The sequence below is a fragment of the Talpa occidentalis genome, unplaced genomic scaffold (assembly GCF_014898055.3).
Source record: "Talpa occidentalis isolate TD23 unplaced genomic scaffold, MPIMG_talOcc4v2.1 talOcc4.4, whole genome shotgun sequence".
In the NCBI taxonomy this organism is placed as follows: Eukaryota; Metazoa; Chordata; class Mammalia; order Eulipotyphla; family Talpidae; genus Talpa; species Talpa occidentalis.
Window position 1 is genome coordinate 62,560,918 of NW_023604295.1, and position 23,369 is coordinate 62,584,286.

Genomic DNA, 23,369 nt, shown 5'->3' on the forward strand with positions numbered 1-23,369 from the left:
CTTAATAATCCAAAAAAGTATTAGTTTTAGGAAAAAGAATATTCCATTCCAAGCATGGGAGAGGGAGAGCACAGAGTGGACAGTGATACCAATCTGTCGAAACTAATTGAGAGATGAGATTGGAATAGTTATCAGTGTGCTGTAAGGATGCATTTAACCATTTGTACACATTAGTACATGATGCAAACCCCTTGGTTGCAACAGTACTAGGTTAATACGTAGTTTTGATTATTTACTCCATTTGTCTTATCAAAATGTGTCGAGGCCCCGGAAGGCGCTGGTGGGAGCGGCAGGAGTGCGTGGCAGCTGGTCCGTGAAACGAGGCCTAGGGTTTTCCTCACTGTGATCGCAGCCATGAGTCGCAACTACAATGATGAGCTACAGTTCTTGGGAAAGATCAATAAAAACTGCTGGAGAATCAAGAAGGGCTTTATCCCCAACATGCAGGTTAAAGGAGTTTTCTATGTGAATGATGCTCTGGAAAAATTAATGCTTGAGGAACTAAGGAATGCCTGTTGAGGCGGTGGTGTTGGTGGCTTCCTGCCAGCCATGAAACAGATTGGCAATGTGGCAGCTCTTCCTGGGATTGTTCATCAATCTCTTGGACTTCCTAATGTCCATTCAGGTTATGGGCTTGCTATTGGAAATATGGCAGCCTTTGATATGAATGACTCTGAAGCAGTAGTGTCCCCAGGTGGCGTAGGATTTGACATCAACTGTGGTGTCTGCTTGCTAAGAACCAATTTAGATGAAAGTGATGTCCAGCCTGTGAAGGAGCAACTTGCCCAAGCTATGTTCGACCACATCCCTGTTGGAGTGGGATCTAAGGGTGTCATCCCAATGAATGCCATGGGCTTAGAGGAGGCCTTGGAGATGGGCGTAGACTGGTCCTTAAGAGAAGGCTATGCATGGGCTGAAAACAAGGAACATTGTGAAGAATATGGAGGGATGCTGCAAGCTGACTCCAATAAGGTCTCTGCAAGGGCTAAGAAAAGAGGCCTTCCTCAGTTGTGGACCCTGGGAACAGACAACCACTATGCAGAAATCCAGGTTGTAGATGAGATTTTCAATGAGTACGCTGCTAAGAAGATGGGCATCAACCATAAGGGACAGGTGTGTGTGATGATCCACAGCGGAAGCAGAGGATTGGGCCACCAAGTAGCCACAGATGCACTGGTTGCTATGGAAAAGGCCATGAAGAGAGACAAGATTATTGTCAATGACCTCCACCTGGCTTGTGCACAAATCGCATCCCCCAAGGGTCAGGATATCTCAAGGGAATGGCAGCTGCTGGGAACTACGACTGGGTCAACCGCTCTTCGTGACCTTCTTAACCCGTCAGGCTTTTGCCAAGGTCTTCAACACAACCCCTGACGACTTGGACCTACATGTGATTTATGATGTTTCTCACAATATTGCCAAAGTGGAACAGCATGTGGTGGACGAAACGGAATAGACACTGTTGGTACACTGCAAGGGATCCACCCGGGCTTTCCCTCCTCACCACCCCTTCATTGCCATTGATTACCAACTCACAGGCTAGCCAGTGCTGATGGGGTTGGTGGCACCATGGGAACCTGTAGTTATGTTCTTACTGGCACTGAACAGGGCATGACTGAGACTTTTGGAACAAACTGTCATGGAGTGGGCCGTGAACTGTCCCGAGCCAAATCTCGAGGTAATTTAGATTTCCAGGATGTCTTAGACAAATTGGCAGATGTGGGCATTGCGATTCGTGTTGCCTCACCCAAACTGGTTATGGAAGAGGCTCCTGAGTCCTACAAGAATGTGACTGACATGGTGAACACCTGCCACGATGCTGGAATCAGCAAGAAGGCCATTAAACTGAGATCGATTGCTGTTATCAAAGGCTAGAACACTGACCGAGGCTGACAGATGCCCCAGACCCTCGCTGAAGTGGACTGAACAGAAATGCTCTTTAGACATCAGCCTCCAGAGACTTGACAGGTTCCTTTGCATACAGTTATAGCTGCATTTTGCATCAGAAATGACTGACAGGAGGTGATTGCTTTCAGTAGCAGGTGTTCTAAATGACCTGGGAGGAGTCACATAGCCCCCAGTGAAAAGGGGGCATTTTCCTTCATTGTCTTCCTTCATATACATCTTCCTTCATATGCATCTTCCTTCATTGTCCCACAGATTTTCAGCAGATCTATTAGGGAGTGGAAATGAGTCAAGAAACAGCCTTATTCGGTCACATAAGTCTTTAATCATCAGAATGAACTTCTTCACACCACGCTCTATTTACATCCTGGGAGGTGTCATGAAGAATGTTCTATTAAAAAGGCTTGTAATGTTTTCTTTTTTCCCTCCCTCCGTCAGTTTGTCCTTCATCCACCCATCCACCCACTTCCCCTGCAGTGAGCTAAACTCTAAATACCACTTTTACTTAGAGAATACCACCGGGGTCATCTTAGAAATAGACAATAAGACAGATTGAAGAGGGAATATGTGTGGAGGTGTGAGACTAGGGACCCAAAAGAGAAAATAATTTTTCATAGAAATGCCACCTTTCTCATTCTAAATATAGGGCAGGTTTTAACTTATCTGCAAAGTTATCTGTTGGAGTCACAGCAGTGACCCTTCACATGATACTGAACATCTCCACATTCCTCATCAGATTGTTATGAAAGCATTAAATGACCACAGCTGTGATATTGACGGTTGCTCTGTGTTGATGGGATGCCTAGTCTTGTACCACCTAATCAGAATTCATGTTCTATACTGCTCTATAAATTTAATAAAGATGTTAAAATTATAGGTTACTAAGGCCTTGGTAGAGTTTAAATAGCCAGTAAAATAGAAAAGCTAATTAAATTACAATATGTTGTTTATATTTTGTGCTAAATTCATTGTAGCTTAGGACAATTAGATTTGAATTTGATTTACTTTACTCTTTTGAATAGAGAGCCCAGAAATAAAGCCACACTTATATGAACAACTAATCTTTGACAAAGGAGCAAAGAACATGCGATGGAACACGGACAGTTTGTTCAATAAATGGCACTGGGAAAACGACCTCCACATGCAAAATATTGAAACTAGACCACCACCTCTCACTGTGCACAAAAACCAACTCAAAATGGATAAAAGAACTGGGCATAAGACCTGAAACCATAAAATGTATAGAAGAAAATACAGGTAAAACACTACAAGACATACATCTCAGAAACATCTTTAAAGACTCATCACCCAAAGCAGTGATAGTAGAGGCAAAGATAAACACCTGGGATTACATCAAACTGAAAAGCTTCTGAAAAGAGACATTAATCAAAACAGACAGATATCCCACTGATTGGGAAAAAATCTTTGCACTCCATCCAACTGATAAGGGACTGATCACAATGATATACAAAGAACTCACATGGCTCAACAAAAACGAAATAAACAATCCAGTCAAGAAATGGGCAGAAGAACTCAAAAGACATTTCTCCAAAGAGGAAATGCAAATGACCAACAGGCATATGAGAAAATGTTCAACATCCCTGATAATCAGGGAAATGCAAATCAAAACCACATTGAGATACCACCTTACACCAGTAAGAATGGCTCATATCAAAAAAACAAGCAACAACAAATGTTGGCGAGGATGTGGTGAAAAAGGAACTCTCCTACATTGCTGGTGGGAGTGCAAACTGGTCCAGCCATTGTGGAAAGCTGTCTGGAGGTTCCTCAATCTACTAAAAATGGAGCTACCATACAATCCGGCCATTCCACTACTAGGGATCTACCCAAAGGACACAAAAGCAGTGATTCAAAAGAGCACCTGTACCCCTATGTTTATTGCAGCACTATTTACAATAGGTAAAACCTGGAAACAACCCAAATGCCCAAAAATAGATGACTGTATCAAGAAGATGTGGCATATATACACAATGGAATATTATTCAGCAATCAAAAAAGATAAGCTCATGCCATTCGCAGCAATATGGATGGAGCTAGAAGGAATTATGCTCAGTGAAATAAGCCAGAAGGAAAAAGAAAAATATCGGATAGTTTCACTTATAACAGGAATATAGGGGAACCGAATAAGACATCAATGTAAAAAAAATAACAGTACAAAACACAACAAAGCAAAAACAGACAATTATAAACCAGAGGCATACTTCAGGGGAGGAGGAGGGAGAGTGGTGAGAGGGAGGGAGGGAGGAGCACAGGGGACTGTGGTGATGGTGCACAGGTGCCTTGGGGAAGGAAATATTGTCTAAAAAATGTAAAAAATGATAAATGTTAAAATAAAAAAAAAATGTGTCGACATTGAGTCTAATCCAAATGTCAGTTTCCCTTTTCTCTGTATTTATTGCCTATTTTCTCAAGTTAAGTACCTATGCAAGAATCATGCTAGTATTTAAATGTGTATGTTATAGGACTCAGTTATCCTTTTGAGTTTTAATAATAAGGCATTTCCTCTGGGCTTTCCTAGATGAGTCATTAAAATAGGCCACTTCTGCCAGAATGGCTTGACCTAGCCCTTCTCAAAAGACAGAAATCAATGGGATAGCCTCAAGTTTGAGTCACCAGGATATTAATAAATCAATTGAATTTAATATAAGATACCTATAATTTCTCAACTCTGAAATAAAACTGTACTATTAACTCTCTGAGGATACTGAGCAGAAAGTCTCCAAGGATAAGCATTGAAAGAGCTTTCTTCTAAATGATAATTAGTTGGACTCTAGAAATTAAACCACATGTGGGAGAGAAATGCTCAGGTGACAAATAAATACAGTCTTTCCCAATGCTAGGGCAATGCTTTGAGAAGAAAATTTCAGAATAGAATATGTGAGAAAATGAAAGAAGAGGAAAGTAACACATGATTTCCTTGGAGATTCTGTTGAGCTCTAAAAACAACACATTATGTGCAAGAAAACACCAAATGTTTCCCTAGAATAGAGAAACAATCTGGTTGATTACTTCCTTTTATAGCTGAATTTGTGTGTGTTGGGGCGGGGTGGGGGGGCGGGAGTGGAGAGAAATTACAGGCTTTCACCAGTAGAGGGGAATACTGTCTTAGAAAAAGACATGGAATCTCTGCATTTTATTCATTATGTAAATTCTAGATTCTTATGTAAATACTAGATAAATGTTTCTTCCTTGTTTTTCTTATTTATGGAATTTAAGGAATTTTCTCTCCTATGCCTAGAGTACAGTTGTTTTGCAGGGGCAGGAAGGAGAATGTAGGAAGCTCTGAGATGATAGTCATTTGGGAGTTGATCTGGTAAGAACCAGTTTGATCAGATCAGAACCAGTTTGAGCCTTTTTGAACTGGCTTAAACCAGTTTTATCCAGTCAGACAAGTTTGATTAAGTCAGAATGGCCTGATTCAGTCAAAACTGGATTGATCTGGTGTAAACCAGTTTGATCTGTTCAGAATGGGTTTGATCTCATCAGAACCAGGTAAACTAGTTTGAACCAGCTTGACCCATTCAGAACCCATGTGAACCAGTATGGACCAGTTTGATCCAGTCAGAACCAGCTTGATCTGGTCAGAACCTATTTGAGCCAGTTTAAACAAGTTTTACCTGCTCAGGACCAGTTTGAGCCAGTCAGAAATGGCTTGAACCAGTCAACACCAGATTGTTCTGATAATAATTGAATTTAGCCAATGTAAGTCAGTTTTTTCTGCTCACTGTACAGTAAGTTGTGTGTAGTGACACCTATGCAATGATTGATTACTTCCTTTTAAAGCTGAATTACTGTGAGTTGTACAGTAGGCTGTATACAATGAGCTATGTATAGTGTTGTGAATGCCATCCAAATATCATGTGATGGCCATGCTAACATAATGTGGTAGTCATTTGATGGTCATGTTAATGTTATGTGGTGATTATGCTAATGCCATGTTGTGATCATGTTAATGTCATATGCTGTTGCTGTGCCATGCTTATGCCAATTGATGATCATGCTATTGTAATGTGGTGGTCATGCTAATGTCATGTGATGACCTGCTAATGCCACTCAATGTGCATGCTTGTATCATGTTAATGTCATGCTATGTTCATGCTAGTGTCATGCGATGACCATGTTAATGTTTGATGTGGCCGTGCTAATGCCATGTGATGATTATGGTAATGTCCTGTGGAGGTTATGCTAATGTCATGTGATTGCCATATGATGGTCATGCAGCTATCACTGTGATATCAGTTGTAACATCTTTTTTATTTCTGATTTTTACTTGATCCCTCTCTCCTTTATCTTGGTGAGTCTAGCTAAAAATTTGACTATGCAGAAAATCAGTTCTTAGTTTCATTGACCTTTTCTAGTGTCTTTTTTTTAATCTCTATTTCATTTATTTTTTATTTTTGCTATTTCTTTCTTTTTACTAACATTGGGTTTCCTTTTTTTTAGTTCTTTGAAATAGAGAGTTAGATTATTTATTTACATTTTTTGTTTGTTGTTTTTCTTTATGTAGGCATTATGTTCTTAAAATTCCTATATTACATCGAAGGGGGTTATCAAGATGCAGAGAAAATTAAATCCATGGCAACAGGGCCAGAAAGTCTTGCCTAGGAAAAGATTAAAGATCTTCAAACTACTTCTAGATTTCATTTCTTTGTTGTAAGAATTAAAGACATTCTAAATAAAAGAAAATAAAATGATCCATAATTAAAGGACAAATAAAAATAACTATAGAGGGAAAGTCTTTGTGGTGAGCATGCCATATAAGTAGTTGAGAAATAGGTTTGGAACCAGGCTTTTTGGTTTGAATTCAGGGTTCTGCCACTTAATACAGGTGTGAGCTTGAATACGGTATTTAAACTTTCTCTGCTTTAATCCTCATTTTAAGATGGAGACAATAAGCATGGCATCTCTGAGAGATGTTGTGAGGCTAAATGAGTAAATATATATGAAGCATTCAAAACAGTGTTTGCCACAGTCAGTACTATCTAAGAGTTGACTATTCTTATATTGATATTGTACAGCAGAATAGAAAGTAAAATGAAGAGAAAGATTTTGAGAGTAAAGCCAAAACCATCTTTAGAAATTGGAAAGAAGACTGTGGAAGAAATGAAAACATATTTAGAAATTCCACATCCGTAAACATTGTGAAACATGAAGCTCCCCCTCAAAATGTTAGTACAGAATTTTGAAGGAAGTTACAACATCCAGCATTCCTCACAAAATGAGAAAGGGCTTTGACAGATAGGAGGATTCTCCTTTTCTCTCAAGAAAATAAGAACAGGGGTAACTAGTGGACTACTGCAGAGCATAGCCACATGGGATAGAGTGCCTCAAGCTTGGATAAGAAACTTTTCAAGATATGCTCTTTATATTTGGGAGGGGGCTATTTTTTGTTTATTTGGTTGGTTGGTTTTACCCTTTTGACTCCTTATAACTTATGAAAACCTCTTCCCTATCAAAGATAAATGAAAGAGGGCCTCCCCTGGTGGCTCAGTAGTTGAGCGCTGGGCTGCAAAGCTGCCCACAGCCTCTGCAGCTCCAGTTCGATCCCCGGCCACCTGTGAGGGTCCCACATGGCGCGCAGCCCTCTCCTGCCACATCCGCGGCTCCCCTCAGCAGTGTATCTCATCTGTCTGCCTGTTCTGTTCCCTCCTCTGGCTCTGGTGAATTCTCTCACCCTCCCGCACTTCTGACTGTACCCAGTGCTTGTATAAATAAATAAATAAATCTTTAAAAAAAGAGAGAGAGAGAAGAGAAGAATTAAAAAAAAAAAAGATAAATGAAAGAAAACTGTCAGAAGAAATGAAAAGGTGCAGCCTGAGACCAGGAGGGGGTAGTCATAGGAAATCATCAACCCAAGTTTCTGCAGCCTAAGGAATGAAGGGTTCAATTTAATGAACCTCTAATAAAGGCAGAGTCTTCTGCAGGCCTGGATCATGGGCATTTTTTGATAAAATGCTGCTGTTTTATGAGATTTACTAGTTTTTTATAAGCCCATCTTTCAGTGTTGGTACCATTTACAAAGCTTCTTATAGGGACATATATTGTTGGTTTAGAATTGACAATTCATTAGAACTTCTCTTACATGATAAAATATTCATCTTCACAGTTATTATCAAATAATTCCAGCATCTTCTTGATCTCAATAAGCATATTATATGTTCACTTCTGCTTATTAAGTGAGTGACTTATGTTCAAACATTTTGCATCTAGTATTTAGAGATTTTAAGGTAAACATACTCATTTTTTAATTTTCTGTTCACTCTAACAATCCAGCTGTTCTAATTGAAAATTTCTTGGTGGGTCCCCAGCTAAGCTAAAATAAGATATTTTCTCACTCTGAACTTCTATTGAATAATAACACAATTGTACATCTGCTTGTGAAAAATAATTAGAGTTAGTTGTATGTCTTTCTTAGATAGCCTCATTATGTAGGATGCAAATGAGTAGAATATAGGTCCTGCCCTTAATTTTCTCAGTCCAACATTCTTGAAATGATTGCATAGTCTTGTATTCTGCTAGGAAAATCCCATCATCTGTTTTATATTTTATTCCAGAAAAATATTAAAAACTAGTATTATTTTCTGGGTATATGATTGTGCTTCTATTTTTATACATTTCTGTTTTTCGATCCACTAAAATCCCATCATCTTAAACTTTTTAAAATTCTGCCTGCTTACTTGGTATTCTAGTAGGGTTATATATTAATAATATAGTACATATTATACATAGTAAAATGATCTCATTTCCTAAATTTTGAGAAAAATATAATTATATATATATTTAATTTTGTTTCCTTAAAACTGCTTACCTCAGGAATCATTCTACTGGATCATTAAAAGAGAGCACATGTATGTATAGTTCCTGACAAATAAATCACAAATACTAATAGGATGTTCAAATCCAAATCCCTACTAGTTATGGATCTACCTGACCTTAGTTCACCAAAGTGATACAATTCAATAAATGGTAGCCATTATTATTCTGTAATCTCAAACTCTAGCCAAAGATGGGGCTAAATTGTGAACCTGGCCTAAAGAGCAGTTACTCTCTCTCTGGTGCACATCCTACATGTGAGCACATTTTTAAGGAAAATGTGTTCCATGACAGTTAACACCGTAATAAAAGACATCAGAGGAAAGCGTGTGAAAGCAGGACTCCAGGTAAGTAGAAGGTAGACTTATTTAAGGGAGTTGTTTTGTTGTTAATTTTAGAAACTTGCTGCCCATTGAACCATCAATAAATAATGGCTTTGGCTTCCCTCTCATCCTTCTTCTCCTGTATCCTAGACTCCTTCCCTTGAGGGAATAACCACTCTATAGTTCTGTCTCTAATTTGTCTGCCTAAAGTCTTACAACTAAGATATGAGGACCTAACCCATTCATCTTGGTTTTAGTGTTCTCTTACTGGCATTTAGGTCTGTCACAATAATGTCCGATATATAGTTGGTCCAGAAAATATAATATAAAACCCACTGCAGGGCTTCCCCTGGTGGTACAGTGGTTTAGCACTGGGCTGTGAAGCTGCCCGCAGCCTCTGCAGCTCCTGTTCCATCCCCGGCCGCCAGCAAGGGTCCCACATGGCGCGACAGACCTCTCCTCTGGCACCCGCTGCTCCCCTCTGCAGTGTATTTCGTCAGTCTGCCTGCTCTGCTCTCCCCTCTGGCTCTGGTGAATTTTCTCACCCTCCCATGCTTCTGACTGTACCCAGTGCTTGCATAAATAAATAAATAAATCTTTAAAAAAAATATATATATATATATATAAAACCCACTGCAATCCCTTATCTAGAATTCCAAAATCCAAAAAGCTGTGAACACAAGTTTTTTTGTAAATTCAGGTGCTAAATCTGACCTGAATGAACATGAGAATATTTAGTCTTTATCCCACTTGGTGTGAATGATCATACATTTCACTAGAGAAATATTAATGTGTTTCTTTACTGTTATTAGACTCTTGCTGGGGGTACCTACTGAGCCACTGTGCAGGCCAGGCAGTCACACACCATTTCACATTAAGAAAGGTCCTGCATTTGACTTAAAGTTTTACTGTTACCATCTTGAACTCTTTAAAAACTTTAAACAGAGGTCTTGCACTTTTTATTTTGCAAGCCCTGCAAGTTAAACAACTAATTCTAGTTATACATATTTTTCTAAAATCTGAAGAGTTATGAATTTTAAAATACATCTGTCTTTATGGCTTTGGCTAAGGAGCCTGTGCTACTACACTGTACTACTCTGATTATTACCGACCCCAAGCACTTCATACATGTTGAATATAACCCTGTACCTTACATATTGCTTTCTTCATTTTAAAATTGAGCAAAGTAAGGTTCAGAATTATTCTAATGTTTTTTAATTCACACAGACGGTAAGTGGCAGAGCTGGGATTTACACTAAAGGTCTACATGACTGTGAACTTTGTACTTTTCTTAGAAGTAAGGTGCTTTGGAAGCATTAGAATGAACCATATGCAATTGCCAATACTTAATTATTTTTTAAGTAGAAAATTCGTAATTTCACCTGGCTTAACTTAATAGATATGTTTGCTTGTAAAATATAAGTTCCCTTTATCTTTTTTTTTAGTTTGAATGATGACCAAACTAGTGTTTCTGTTAAAATAAAGAAAAAGTTTCAGTGAAGCTAGAAGAAAAATTTATTGTAGTTCAATTTAAAACAAGTTGCATGTCTCATCCTGTCTTACCAGAGATGATATCACTGCTTCTAGCTGGGGAGGTCCAGTCACATGGGAGAGTCTGTTTTTATTGTGATCAGCTGCAGACTATCAGCAAGAATGACCTCATCTGCAGCCTGAGGGGGGTTGACCTTTGACCATATGGGCTTGTGAAGCAGAGAAAAAGGGCTTCACAGGCTGAGGAATGTAAAACAGAGAAGTGTCCTTCAGCCTGACAAAGCTTATCAAGCATGTGTTAAATGCAAATGCTCAGACTTGGATATAATGTAAAAGCAAGTAAAAAAAAGAACAGTGAGAGACCTGGGAGTTGGGTGTGTCCTTTGATGTTTCTTGGTAATATTAGAAATATGTATTTTGGGGTTTCTAATAATAAAAGATAAAAAATTCACCTTTTTAAAATGATGCATTTACTGATTTTCCATAAAGAGATAGTAGGATTTACATTCTTATTGTATTCTGTTTCCATGAGATATCTTAGACCCAAATAAATAATTTAGTCTGTTAATGGCTAGGTTAATTGCCTAGTTTTTTCCTAAAATAAATAATAAAATAATCTATGAGACATTCTCTTCAGTTGACTGTTTTAACTGTTGCAGTGATAGTGAAGATTCCACAATAAGGGGCAGACAACACACTCACATGTGTCCAGGAATGTGTGGAACATTAGTGGCAGAAGTTGTGTATTGAGTATTCTTTCCCTGACCTGCTTACTTCCACTCACAGATAGAAAAGCTTTCAGTATTACAGATTTTCCTCTGTTCAAAAATTCTGGAATAACCAGAAATTACTTAATATTTTAATGTTCTTAACATCTATCCTTTGTTGTAGCACCATGGTTGGCATCTCTGAAAGTCATTTTAAGCAACATAAAGTGAAAGATCAGAAAGGATTACATCTATCTCCTGGTTGGTTATTGTTAACTAATATCTTCCAAATCAAACAGTTTGTGGGAAGCAGGTTTTTTGTGTTTCCTTTGCATTAGAGAGATGAAAAAATTTCCAAAACAGTACTAAAAATCGGAATGCTGAGATTAGAAACTGACAATATTTCATGCAGGTGAAAAAGGCAGATTGTTATTCTAATTTTTTAAGGATTTTTTTAATTTATGCATATAAGAACTGGGGGGTAGGCCAGAAGTGCGTGGTGGGGGGGGTACCTAAAGGGAGGGAGGGTGAAGAGGATTCACCAGAGACAGTGAGGAGCAGAACAGGCAGATCTACTGAAATACACTGCTGAGGGGAGCAGTGGGTGAGACAGGAGAGGTCTGCTGCGCCATGTGGGTTAGCTCCCTGGTGGGTATTGAACTCATGCTGCAGTGGCTGGCAATAGCTTGATAGCGCTGAGACTTAACACCTTGTGCAATCAGGGAGGCCCCATTATTCTAATTTTAGTTGAGTTGTTACCCAACTTCACAAGTCAAGTGCTTTACTTTTTCTAAATGATTTCATATCTTACTGCCTGCTCCCCCTTCCTAAAGTAGAACAAATCTCATTCCTTCAAGCTGAAAACATGACAGTACCAATGGCTGTAAAAGATGTGTGAACAACAGCTGATGATCTAGGTGGTTAGTGTTATAATTATTCCCTATGTTGTTATTGTTCTTGTGGTGCCAGTGGAGATCACATTAATATTTGCCCAGTATATTTCTATTTGATAAGAGTCTGTTCAAAATAGATGTCATCTTTCAACCAAAAATATTTATATTCCAACAATAATTTAAATAAACAGATTAGAATTGTAGAGAGGTTTCCTTAGTATATACCCGTTATACTGGAAAAAAAAAAAAACATGGCAATTACCTTCTGTGACAATGACCCCTTTTAATTTACATACTTTAAATGGACTGTCCAATACTTAAGAACATAGCATAAAGAGGTAGTGTAAAACTTTATTACAGAAAATGTATAGAAAGGTACTGTATAGTCATGTCCTTTTCCCCACTCTAAAGAGCTCTTTTTTTTGCTTCATTTTTTTATTTTTAATAATTAATTTTTAATTTTGTACATCATTGTTCATTTTTAAACAATATTTCCTTTCCCCCACCCCCTCAGGTGTAGTCCCAGATCTTATTGAATTTATAATTGAATTAAGTCGATGGATACATAAATTATGGTTTATCCATACAAGGAAAAACTCCTCAGCCTGAATAGGACTAAGCTATTGATACTCTTAGCAACATGAACATATCTCAAGATAATTATGCTGTGTCAAAGAAACCAAACCAAAAAGAATACATTCTGTATGGCTCTTCCAGTTATATAAAATTGTTAGAAAATGCAGCTAATCCATGCTGACTGAAAGCAGACCATGGGTAGCCTAAAGATGAGAGAAGGGGACAGAGAAGGACGAGAGGTGGCATTACAATGGGGCCAAAGGAAACTCTTCGTGGTGATGGGTATGTTCACTGTTAATTATGATGAAGGTTTCTTAAGGGTATGCTGTCAAAACTTACCAAATTGTGTCCTTTAACCATGTACAGTGTATTGTATGTCAGTTATCTCTCAGTCAAGTTTTTGAACAACATTAGGCCTGGAAAATAGAAGATGTTTTCATTTGCCTGAGGTCTCAGGGCTCAGTGGTGGAGGAACAAGGATTTGCAATCAGGTTTCTGACACTGAAGTCACCAAAGAGCAAAAAGAAAGATTCTGCCAAATGGTAGCCAGTTAGAGTGAGCTCCTTCACCAGAGAGGGTTCCCTGGGGACTAGGAACTCAACTCAGTTATACAGAGGTTGTGGATATTCTACATTCCAGAAGGGAAGTCTTCTAGGACAGGGATACTGGTTTGAGAAGCTTAATGTGAAGTTTTATTTTTATGTTTTGACCAGTTTTCTGTGTAAGTCTTCTAAAATAATATTGGTGACCTTAATTCACAGAGAAGAACAAATATGGATGATTTTATCTGGCTTTCCTCAACCAGTATTGATTACTTAGCAAGTAAGTCTTAAGGATCAAGAAATATAGATACTACAGTCTTGAAAAGTTATGAGGAAATCTTCATGTACTCTTTTATAAATGAGGGAACTATTAGAAAAAACAATACATGGCAAGCCTATCATTTGGCAGATGGTTGTTTAGGCCAGAATTGTTCAACTCTAGCATTATTGACATTTGGAGTTGGAGAATTCTTTGTTAAGGGGATTCCCTGTGCATTGCAAGATGGTTAGCAGCATTCCTATCCTCTAACCACTAGATGCCTGCTGCACCCTTCCCCAATTGTGACATCCAAAATGTTTCAGAATTGCTAAATGTCCTTTTGTAACAGGGTGGTCCCCAGGAAAGGGGGAGGTTCCCTGCCCCACCCAAGAGAGGGTGGAGCTGAGCAGGGAGAGGAGAAGCAGCAGAGGAGACTGAGGAAGGAAGCAGGATGGAGCCAGAAGGAGACCTGGAGGAGGCGCATGGAGCCTAGAGACACGTGAAAAAACTGCGCTTGTCTTTTGGTCGTGGACTGGGTGACACAGACGTGGGTGAGACCCGTGGGGAGGTGAAAGGTGACAATGGCAGCTTTTATTTTGATGTTGATTTTGCTCTTTTCCTTCCGGACTTGTCTGGTTGTTTCTGACCCTTTTCTGTGGGTCCCCACTGGAAGATGCTTTAGACTTGTGGCAGGCTTTGGGGCCTTGTTCTGGGCCGATCCCATATGGATGGACTTTTACCCACGAGGGAACGGGTAACTTTGGGTGCTTGATTTAGAAACTAGATTCTTTGCCTTTCCTGTATTGTTTCCTAATTGTATTAAAGTTCCTTCCCATTAAAGTCTCATATGTTTTGTGTTGATGCGGCGGATGGCAGAACCCATTTAGAATAGGCAGGTTTGCAGGGTATGGGCTGCCCCTCTCCCTGTCCTATAACACTTTGGTTACAAAGTCACCCTTGATTGAGAACCATTGCCTCTGACCCACAGCCATGTTTTATACAAATCCAGAAATTAAGCAAACAATGTATTTAGAAAAAAATATTTGCTTAGTATCAGAGATGGTTGGCATGTTTAATATACTTCCTGTAAATAGTTAAAACATGGACAGCTAGAAAAAGAAACATAAAAGGGCCTCGCCTGTGGCGCAGCGGTTGAGCGCTGAGTTGCCAAGCTGCCCACAGCCTCTGTAGCACCAGTTCAATCCCCGGCCGCTGGGGGAGGGTCCCACATGGCGCGCAGACCTCTCCTGTCGCCTGCTGCTCCCCTCAGCAGTGTACTTCGGTCCTTCTGCCTGCTCTGCTCCCTGCTCTGGCTCTGGTGAATTCTCTCACCCTCCCGCGCTTCTGACTCTACCCAGTGCTTATATAAATAAATAAATAAATCTTAAAAAAAAAAAAAAAAAGAAAGAAAAGAAACATAAAAGTAATAATTATTTTTTAAATTCCAAGTCAGTTTACCACTCATAAAGAGTTTTGAAATTTAGATTACTTTGTAGCTTGGTCCTTTTGTTGTTAATAGATTAGGCAAACATCCTCAGATCTTGTTGCCTGCAGTAATAGTTTCCCATCGGATAAATATCTGGTTACATCAAATCTTTCCCTAGTCTTCAAACAACAAGAATCATGCTCTATAGATAAATGTAATGCCCTTATGTAAGAATTTGGAATAAATTTATTTTAAACATTAATACAGAAAACCTCTCACACTTGAAATGATTCCGTTTCTATTAATCAAATGAAATTCAAGCAGTTGATCCTGATATAACCTGAACAGCAAAAACCCAGAACTAAAAATTCAATCACAAAACCATGTGAATAGAATGTGGGTTTGTGTTTGATTTATAAACTCAAATTTTAGATTTTTCTTTGGAGTAAAACAGGCTCCTCGCTGCTTACAAGGTTATTTCAGAGTTGTAAAACTTCTCGCTGTCTTTCCTTGCATATCCTCATTCAGTCTTGGTTGCCACAATCAGACAGACAAAAAGTGCAAGGAAAACATAACTATATTCTGGCCTCTCCATTAGAAACCTTAGCAGGTTAAATAGATATACTCTCTTTCTGTAATTCCAATTTTTCTATTTAAATCTGAAGCTTTATTGTATATGTATGTGCATTGTACATATATTGTATACGTGTCTCAGAGCAAGTCATAGTAAAACATTTGGGGACAATAATGTGGATGTTAAAAATGAATAAATTAAGTAATTTCATAATTCTCCATTTGTTAAAAATTACACTAGACAGAAGTCTAGTCCTAAGAAAATGATGCACTGTAAATATTGGCAGAAGATTTCTAAACATGGATTCTTCAAAGCGACATTTGTATTCAGGGCCATTGATAAAAGATATATTTTATATGTAATAATTTCAGACCCTTTCACAGTGCAGAGAAAGGATTTATTTGCATACTAATATATTCCAATGGATAAATAATTCCTCCCCTTCTTTTCTTGCTAATCCTAATCACAAAGCTTAGATTCAATGTCAAATAAATCTCTGAAAGCTGGTAAAAGTCATTGCTGGGGAAGAGAAAAGTTATATACCTCTATCTGAAGCAGTGGACAGAGCCAAGGTTGCAGTCAAGTCCAAGGCTTACATTCCAGGTGTGCAATCATTTCCCTTTGTGACCTCAGACAAATGATTATACTTCCACATTCCTATTTCTTCATCTATAAAAAATGACAAGGAAAGTTTTGTGGTTGGGGGAGGATCTCAATGTTCATACTCAAACTATAGATCAGATTGTTATAATTAAAACCACAACATAATCCAGTCCCACAAACCTACAGTAGATGCCATACTATTATATCATTTGTCACTAAAAATCTGCTTATATTCTATCTGGTACTGATGTAAAGGTGATGTATTCTTTAAACAATAAAATAAATTCCATTAGAGTGTAGTACTGGCATTGTTCTTTCCCTGAATTCTTTTAACTCCTTCAAAACAGAATGATCTTGTGGGAAACATGAAAAAAAAAAAAAAGGCTGACTAAAGATATAGAATGTGAAACTCTTTAAGACTGAATACTTTCAGTATTACTCAAACTCCAGTTGTACTTTTAATATTACCCTTCATCTGAGAATGTAGGAGGAAAACACTTACTTGGATTATGTTTTTAGTTGAGTAGGAGAAAAGTGTTTCTAGTACTAGTTCTGTAAATAACTAGTATGTGACATTGGGCAATTATGTGACTTAGAGAAAAGCATTATATAATTATTTATTATGCATATTTAAGAGGCATTATAATAACATTGAGATAATTATAACAGCAAGTAATAAATCAATTGGAATTTTTTGCATTTTTAATGGTCACATGCGCACTATTAAATGAAGATGAAAAATAAGACATAAAAATTATATGCTTAGCACAATCTCATCTGCCAAGACTAGAAAGAAATCACAAAATGTTAGCAATTGGCTTTTCATTGTAGTGGAATTGTAAGTGATGTTATAATAGTCTCTCATATGTTTGCAATATCTTAGAAAACATTTATAAAGGAAAAGAGAAAATATACAATTTCCATGCAAAGAGAGTACTTTAGCTTCCATCTGCTAATTCTATAAATAACAGTGGTAATGACTTCAGAAAATACTCAGGTAATCCTATATACTGACAATATTTCATAATCAAAATGATAGTGATATTCCATGTCTTGCAGGAAGTGATTCCCAGATAGTTCTTATTTCCTCTGCTTATTACTGGGCTCCAATGACCTGGACATCAGGGATGGCAAAGAGGGAATAACTGCCCTTGCCACAGACCAGGGAGTCTTCCACTCCAGTGGACATGCTAAGAAACACCTTATTATGGAGCCACAAAATAACTCCTAATGACTAGAAGTCATGTCAAGCAAATGTACTAGCAAACCTCTGTGGTTTTTATTACCCAACCCTCTTCCTTTAGGAAACCACCTCCCTCTACCACAGAGGAGTCACCACCAGCCCACCCCAGCACCAAGGCTGCTCTATGCATGTGCCAAAGGCACACCAGTGTCAGAAATGTGCATACAAAGTTGTTTCCTAGCACAACTATGACCCATTTCTTAACTTGTTCTATATATTTATTGAGTTCAACTATGTGCCAAACCCAGGAGATGAAAAAATATATTCATTTTAAACATGTACATTTAAAATAAGCAAAATTTGACTCCAGACTCAGCAAGTAGTACTTGAAGATAAACTTGAAATTTGCCCCAAGGCATTAATAGAAAAATTGCATTTTAGAATCAGGTAGACTTGGGTTTGAATCCTGTCAGAGACATAATGATATGACATGATTAACTTACTTAGACTTTCTGAACTTTATTTACCTTCAAGGGGACTAATCAGGTTGGTAACATTTTAAATCTGGCAGATAATTATGATTCTCAATAAATATTGCCTTTGTTCAAGTAATATATATTAACAATTGAATGTAATCAAAATGAAAATAAATAATTATTACTTCAAAATCATACCAAAGAAAACAATAGTCAATTTTTCTGATCAGATCAATATGCCCCTGAGAAAATTTGATGAAGAATAACCCACCAGTCCTTCAATAAATTGTAATAAACTGAAATCATTCTAGATTTCAAAATGTTGTTTTATGTATTTCAACGAGCCCCCAAAGATGTTACAGAACCACCTCACCTCTCTCTGATCAGTCCAAACTATCCAATGGTAGGAAATACAAACAAACATAAATCTCACATACTGTTGAATTGTAGTCAAATCTTATATCAAAAGGCAATCGGCTCCTCAAGGGAAGGGGACTCATACTGTTTCCAGTGTCCAGTAGTCTAAGCCAAAATCTGCTCATGCGAGATGGTGAACCCAGAGCTGGTGACACACCAAGAAGTGGTAAATCAGGACCCAACTCATGGTGGCAGCTGAAGGTGCTCATAGGTGGCGCTGCTGAGCAGCACCGCGGCAGCCAACAGTAGACTGGACAACACTTACTGCAATAGTACCAGGCTGTGATACCAGGTGTGCTGGAAGCAGGGGTGGGGCCTTTGCTTACCAATTCATCCCTAAAGTCCAAATCTGTATTTCTTAGATATTTTGCCCCCATGAAACTCTTTGACATTCAAATTAACTAAAATATTTGAAATCCACTGTTTGGTGAGAGTAAAGGAGAACTCCACCTCTGTTCACAGCTCTTCATCTGCTCGCTCCTTTAAAGCTATGATAGGATCTAAAGCAAGGAAATAGCTGCCAAGACTTTGAAGATGCCATTTGTGTGCTCTTGATTCTATTGAAACGGTGTTTGGAAATAGGTCCGAATCTTCCTGATGTCTGAAGCCTTCTTTTCCTCATATATAGGATTATTTGATCCCCACCTACAGATTCCACCCCTCACCTCAAATCTCAGAGACCAATTCTGACATTTGGCAGAAAAGATACAGAAAAGATACAAGTAATGTCAACTCTCTATTCTATCATTCATCATCCTGTGATTCTTGATTCTATTTAGGGAGTAAATTGCATTCCAATCTCTGATTGTGAGCAATTAGAGGCAATGACGATGTCATTCATCTTTGCAACTGAAGAACCTAATGTATTCATGGCTTAAGGTAGACATTCAATAAGTGTTTAGTAACTGACTGCCTAATTGGACTGAGCTTCTGCTTTGTTGGCAAAATCTAATCACCAATAGTTTGGTGACCTTATCCCTGTTCTGATCCCTGCTGATTACCTTCCTAGCTCACTAGTCTTCTCAGACCCAGGGCCCATTCTTACTCCTGATAATTCACTCACATACCTAAATTCCTTCAGTGAGCATTCTACAGACACATTTTTGAGAATGGTAAAATTTTCCAACTTCTTGCATTTCCCAATTCTTCACCATCACTCTGGCATTCTCACTTGCCAGGGCACTGCCTCATCCAAATAGACTTTCCTTTGCTAGACTATCACTTTCACGAGTGTGATGTGTGCTACTTGAGGCCTTTCCCTAATCAATTATGTGTGTTAATAAGCAGAATCACTTGCTTTTACTAGAAGAAAATGATTTATATCTTAGCACGGGTCTATTCCATTCATCTATAAAATCCATCACTAGCCAAATTAGATCAGGGTTTTGTAATTTGTTGAATGCTAAACAGGAGAGATGGGCAAAGCAAATTTTATTTGTCAACAGAAAAATTTAGTCACCTTTAATGAACTTGTTTTTCCTCAGTAAATTGTGTGTATGAATTTGTTTGAGTGAATTGAACCACCGTCTCTGCCCCTGTGTTTCTTTTCAGTTACACAAGAAGTCAGCTTTCATATTGAAAGTTCTTGTTTCATCTTATTTCCCACAGTGTCAAACAATCTAATAAGCTGAAACAACAAATCACAATTTGAAGAATTCCTTTATTCTAATTCATCAATGGCTTAATTCATCAGAGAGTCTATAGATTCAAGTATTTTGACCATACATGACCAGTAGAAACTTACCTTAAGACAACATCTCAACCAAAAAACAACCTCTGCCAGTTCCAAATGCTATCATTAGGGTACAAATACATCCTTAGGGTTATTATAAGACAAAGAATTAGAAAAATTCCCTAGGATATGGGAAAATCAGAGAAATTTGTTAAATAATGGACAACATTGTCATCCATTTTTCAAAATTCTTTCTGAGTGATTGAGTAATGTGTGATTTTAAGAACATTTTCACTTGCTAAAAGGAAGATGACTCATGGTTTCAAAGACAAGTTGGTGCCAAGGGGAAGCAGGGCGATGCTCCCACTTTGTCTACCTCAGTGCTCTTAAAACTTAAACCTTTTTTAGAAACAATCTTTCTTAAAGGTCCATGTGAACAGAGGAAGCCTGAGGTCATGTTTGTCCATCTAATGCCACATCCTGCCACCAGCAACAGCCAAGGAGAATTCCTCAGAGAAAGGGCTGATGTTCATTTCCTAACACTTCTTCTTAAGAGTGAGATAAAACACTGAAGTGAAAATATTTTCCTCTCACATTTATTTACCACATGAGAAAATATAAAAGATTAATGTTTAAGGGAAAATGAGTACTAGGTCAGTTCTCTCCTCAACTTAAAATATAACTGTCACCAAATGTAAGAACTGTGTAATTTTAGTTAGGTCACTTTTTGCCATTAACTTGACTTAAAGTCCAGGGCAAGTAAACTATTAAATTTCTATGCGGTTATGGTAAAATATGATAATTATATTTAAATTTCTCCCCATAGCTGATTAATATAGAAAGTCAAAGAGGAGAAAGATGGTTGTAGCAGTTCATCATTTGATTGCTTTTAATTGCCATAAAAATTCCTTCTGAAGTAGACCATCCTTTTTGCTCAGATGTGTTGGAGAGAAAATCTTCTTTTGCCCTTCTCAAAATGTGAAATGTCCATCACAGAGCTAGCTGAGAGAATATTCTGAAGCACTGTTAATCATGATTGCCCGTGACCCCACCAAGCATGGGAACCAAACAATCACAATCTGTAATACCTTGTACAGATTTTCCAATAGTACTATATCATTATGTATCTTTAAATACTTTCATTCTGGCCATTCAAAGCAGCGAAATTTAAAAGCTCACATACTGATTGATTCTTGGCCTTTCTCCTTAAAAACTGTGTCAATATTCACACTGGCATCCTATACAGAATCATGAGGATCAGAAGCAGCTCCCTAACAAGTATCTTATAGTCCCACTCCTGAGAAAATGATTTGAAAGACTGAACAAACAAATGACACCAATATCTCTCACATTCTACAGGAACTAGAAATGACTGAGTACCTTGGTTCTCTGAGGACCCAGGCAAAAATGTAGAGTCAGGGACTTGCCTTTTTCTGTATCCCACCTCATTGTTTCAAAAGAGAAGCCCATTAAAACTTGAAGAAATAATTAGGACAAGATCGGAGATAATTAAAAGATTGGACTTAATTAGAAGAATAAAATTTTGAGAAAATAAAAACATTTGCATAATGAGGGCAAAAGATCCATATATATTGAAAGAGGAAAAAATACGTCTAAGTATGATATAACAAAAAAGGGTGAGATTTACTACTACTAATAATAAATTAGAATACTCTGCTAAATGCTATTTAGACACTGTTACACCTAATCTTCACTGGGAGTGATAGATTTTGATTACTAATATATAAAAAGAGGAAACAAAGACATGGAGTAATTTGCCCATACAGTTGGTAGGTAGTGTAGCCGAGATTTAAACCCAGACTGTCTGAATGCAGAGTCCACATTTTTCATCACAATACCATATTGCCTCTTGGAGTGTCTTTTTTTTCCCACTAATTAATTGTGTGACTATATCCATCTGCCTCACTTTTATTTATATATTCACAGTAATACATTTTTTGTGTGTTTATGAGCTTAGACAGGGTAGAGCACTATTCTGAAAAGGCAACATAACATAGTGACTAAGACAGATCTGAAGTCAGACTGACAGAGTCAAATTCCCAGGTCAAGACTGCCCCTTGTTATGTGTGATCTGTATGCTGGACCTCTTTGTATAATCCTCCTTCCTAGAAAAATAAGGATGGAAATAATCCCTATACTATGGGTTTACTATGAATATTAAATGAGTTGTTATTGATAAAGTGGTTAAATTCATGGCTGGCATATAATAAATACTAAAATGTTCTGGTCAAGTATGTTTTAAAAATCTGCATAGGTGTTAAGGTAAAAAGTGTTAGAACTTCAGTATGCATGGGCTACTTGTTGCTTAACAATTGATACTCTCTCTATATAACAAATATTTGCCCTCACCTAATTTTTTTAAAGATTTACTTATTTATGCAGACAAGAACTGGTGTACCGGCCAGAGGTGCGAGGTGTGAGAGAATTCACCAGAGACAGAATGGGGAACAGAATAGGCGGACTGACTGAAGTACACTGCTGAGGGGAGCAGTGAGCAAGTCAGGAGAGGTCTGCTATGCCATGTGGGTAGCTCCCTGTCTGGCCAGGGATCGAACTTATGCTGCAGTGGCTGCAGATAGCCTCATAGGTTGCATCTTAACCCCTTGTGCCACCAGGGAGGCCCTCACCTAATTTTTTAACCAGAAATTTGATCTAAAAATCCACCTTGATCCTTAGCAATTCTGTAAAGGAACTTAAATTTGGTCATCAACACTCTGTCCTTTTCTTCTTCCCAACAGCATTTTCTTCTCTGTTGCCTCTATTTTCAGACTAATCTGTGTGGTGGTTCCCAGCACCCATGGGTTTCTCTCCCTCATCATCCTACAGCTAAAAATTGCAGAGAAAAAAAGATTCTTATTACCAATATGTACAGTCAAGTCCAAGAACTGACTCTCATTGGCTTGAATTGGGTCACATGATGATCCTGGAACCAATCACTGAAATTGAGGGATAGAATGTACTGATAGGCCAGATCCCAATCTCTCAGTCCAGGAGAGAGAGAATCAGTCCCACCCACACCACATAAATTGAGAGTTGGGAAAGATTAAATTTTTAGGAAAATTAAGGAAGTTATAAGAAAAGCTAACTCTGATGCTAGAGAAACATGACAGTAAATCTCTGTTATAATGACTGATAATTTTGTGACACAAAAAACTGCATTGAAAAGAGAAATCCCATACATATTTTGAAAACTAGTGACAAACCCTATGGTAAGATTAAGAAATTCTGAGCATCTTGTTCCTTTGGAGTTCTCTCCCTGCTGAGAGGAAAGATGCTTTTCATAAGCAGAAATTTTTTAATACACATTTTCATTTTTTAAGTTTGTTAACAATATGTGAGTTCAGTTGGAAACTCCATTAACTCATTTCTTTTAGTTCTTTTATAAAGACAAACTAAATTTAAACTCAAAAAGGTGAAAGACCAACTGACTTGTTGAAAGTGCAGTAAAAGCAAGTTTTTTGGTTTTG

At 37.9% G+C, this 23,369-nt stretch overlaps 1 long non-coding RNA gene and 1 pseudogene across 1 annotated transcript in view; one reads left to right on the forward strand and one right to left on the reverse strand.

The window, feature by feature from the left end:
• Positions 1–16,179, reverse strand: part of LOC129146681 (uncharacterized) — a 29,355-nt gene extending 13,176 nt beyond the window's left edge. The window contains exons 1-2 of the long non-coding RNA XR_008553709.1: positions 16,074–16,179; positions 13,069–13,145 (exon numbers count right to left, since the gene is read on the reverse strand). This is a non-coding gene — a long non-coding RNA (uncharacterized LOC129146681). The remainder of the gene's footprint in view (positions 1–13,068; positions 13,146–16,073) is intronic.
• On the forward strand, positions 355–1,897 carry LOC119256846 (RNA-splicing ligase RtcB homolog; annotated as a pseudogene).
• Positions 16,180–23,369: the final 7,190 nt, after the last annotated feature.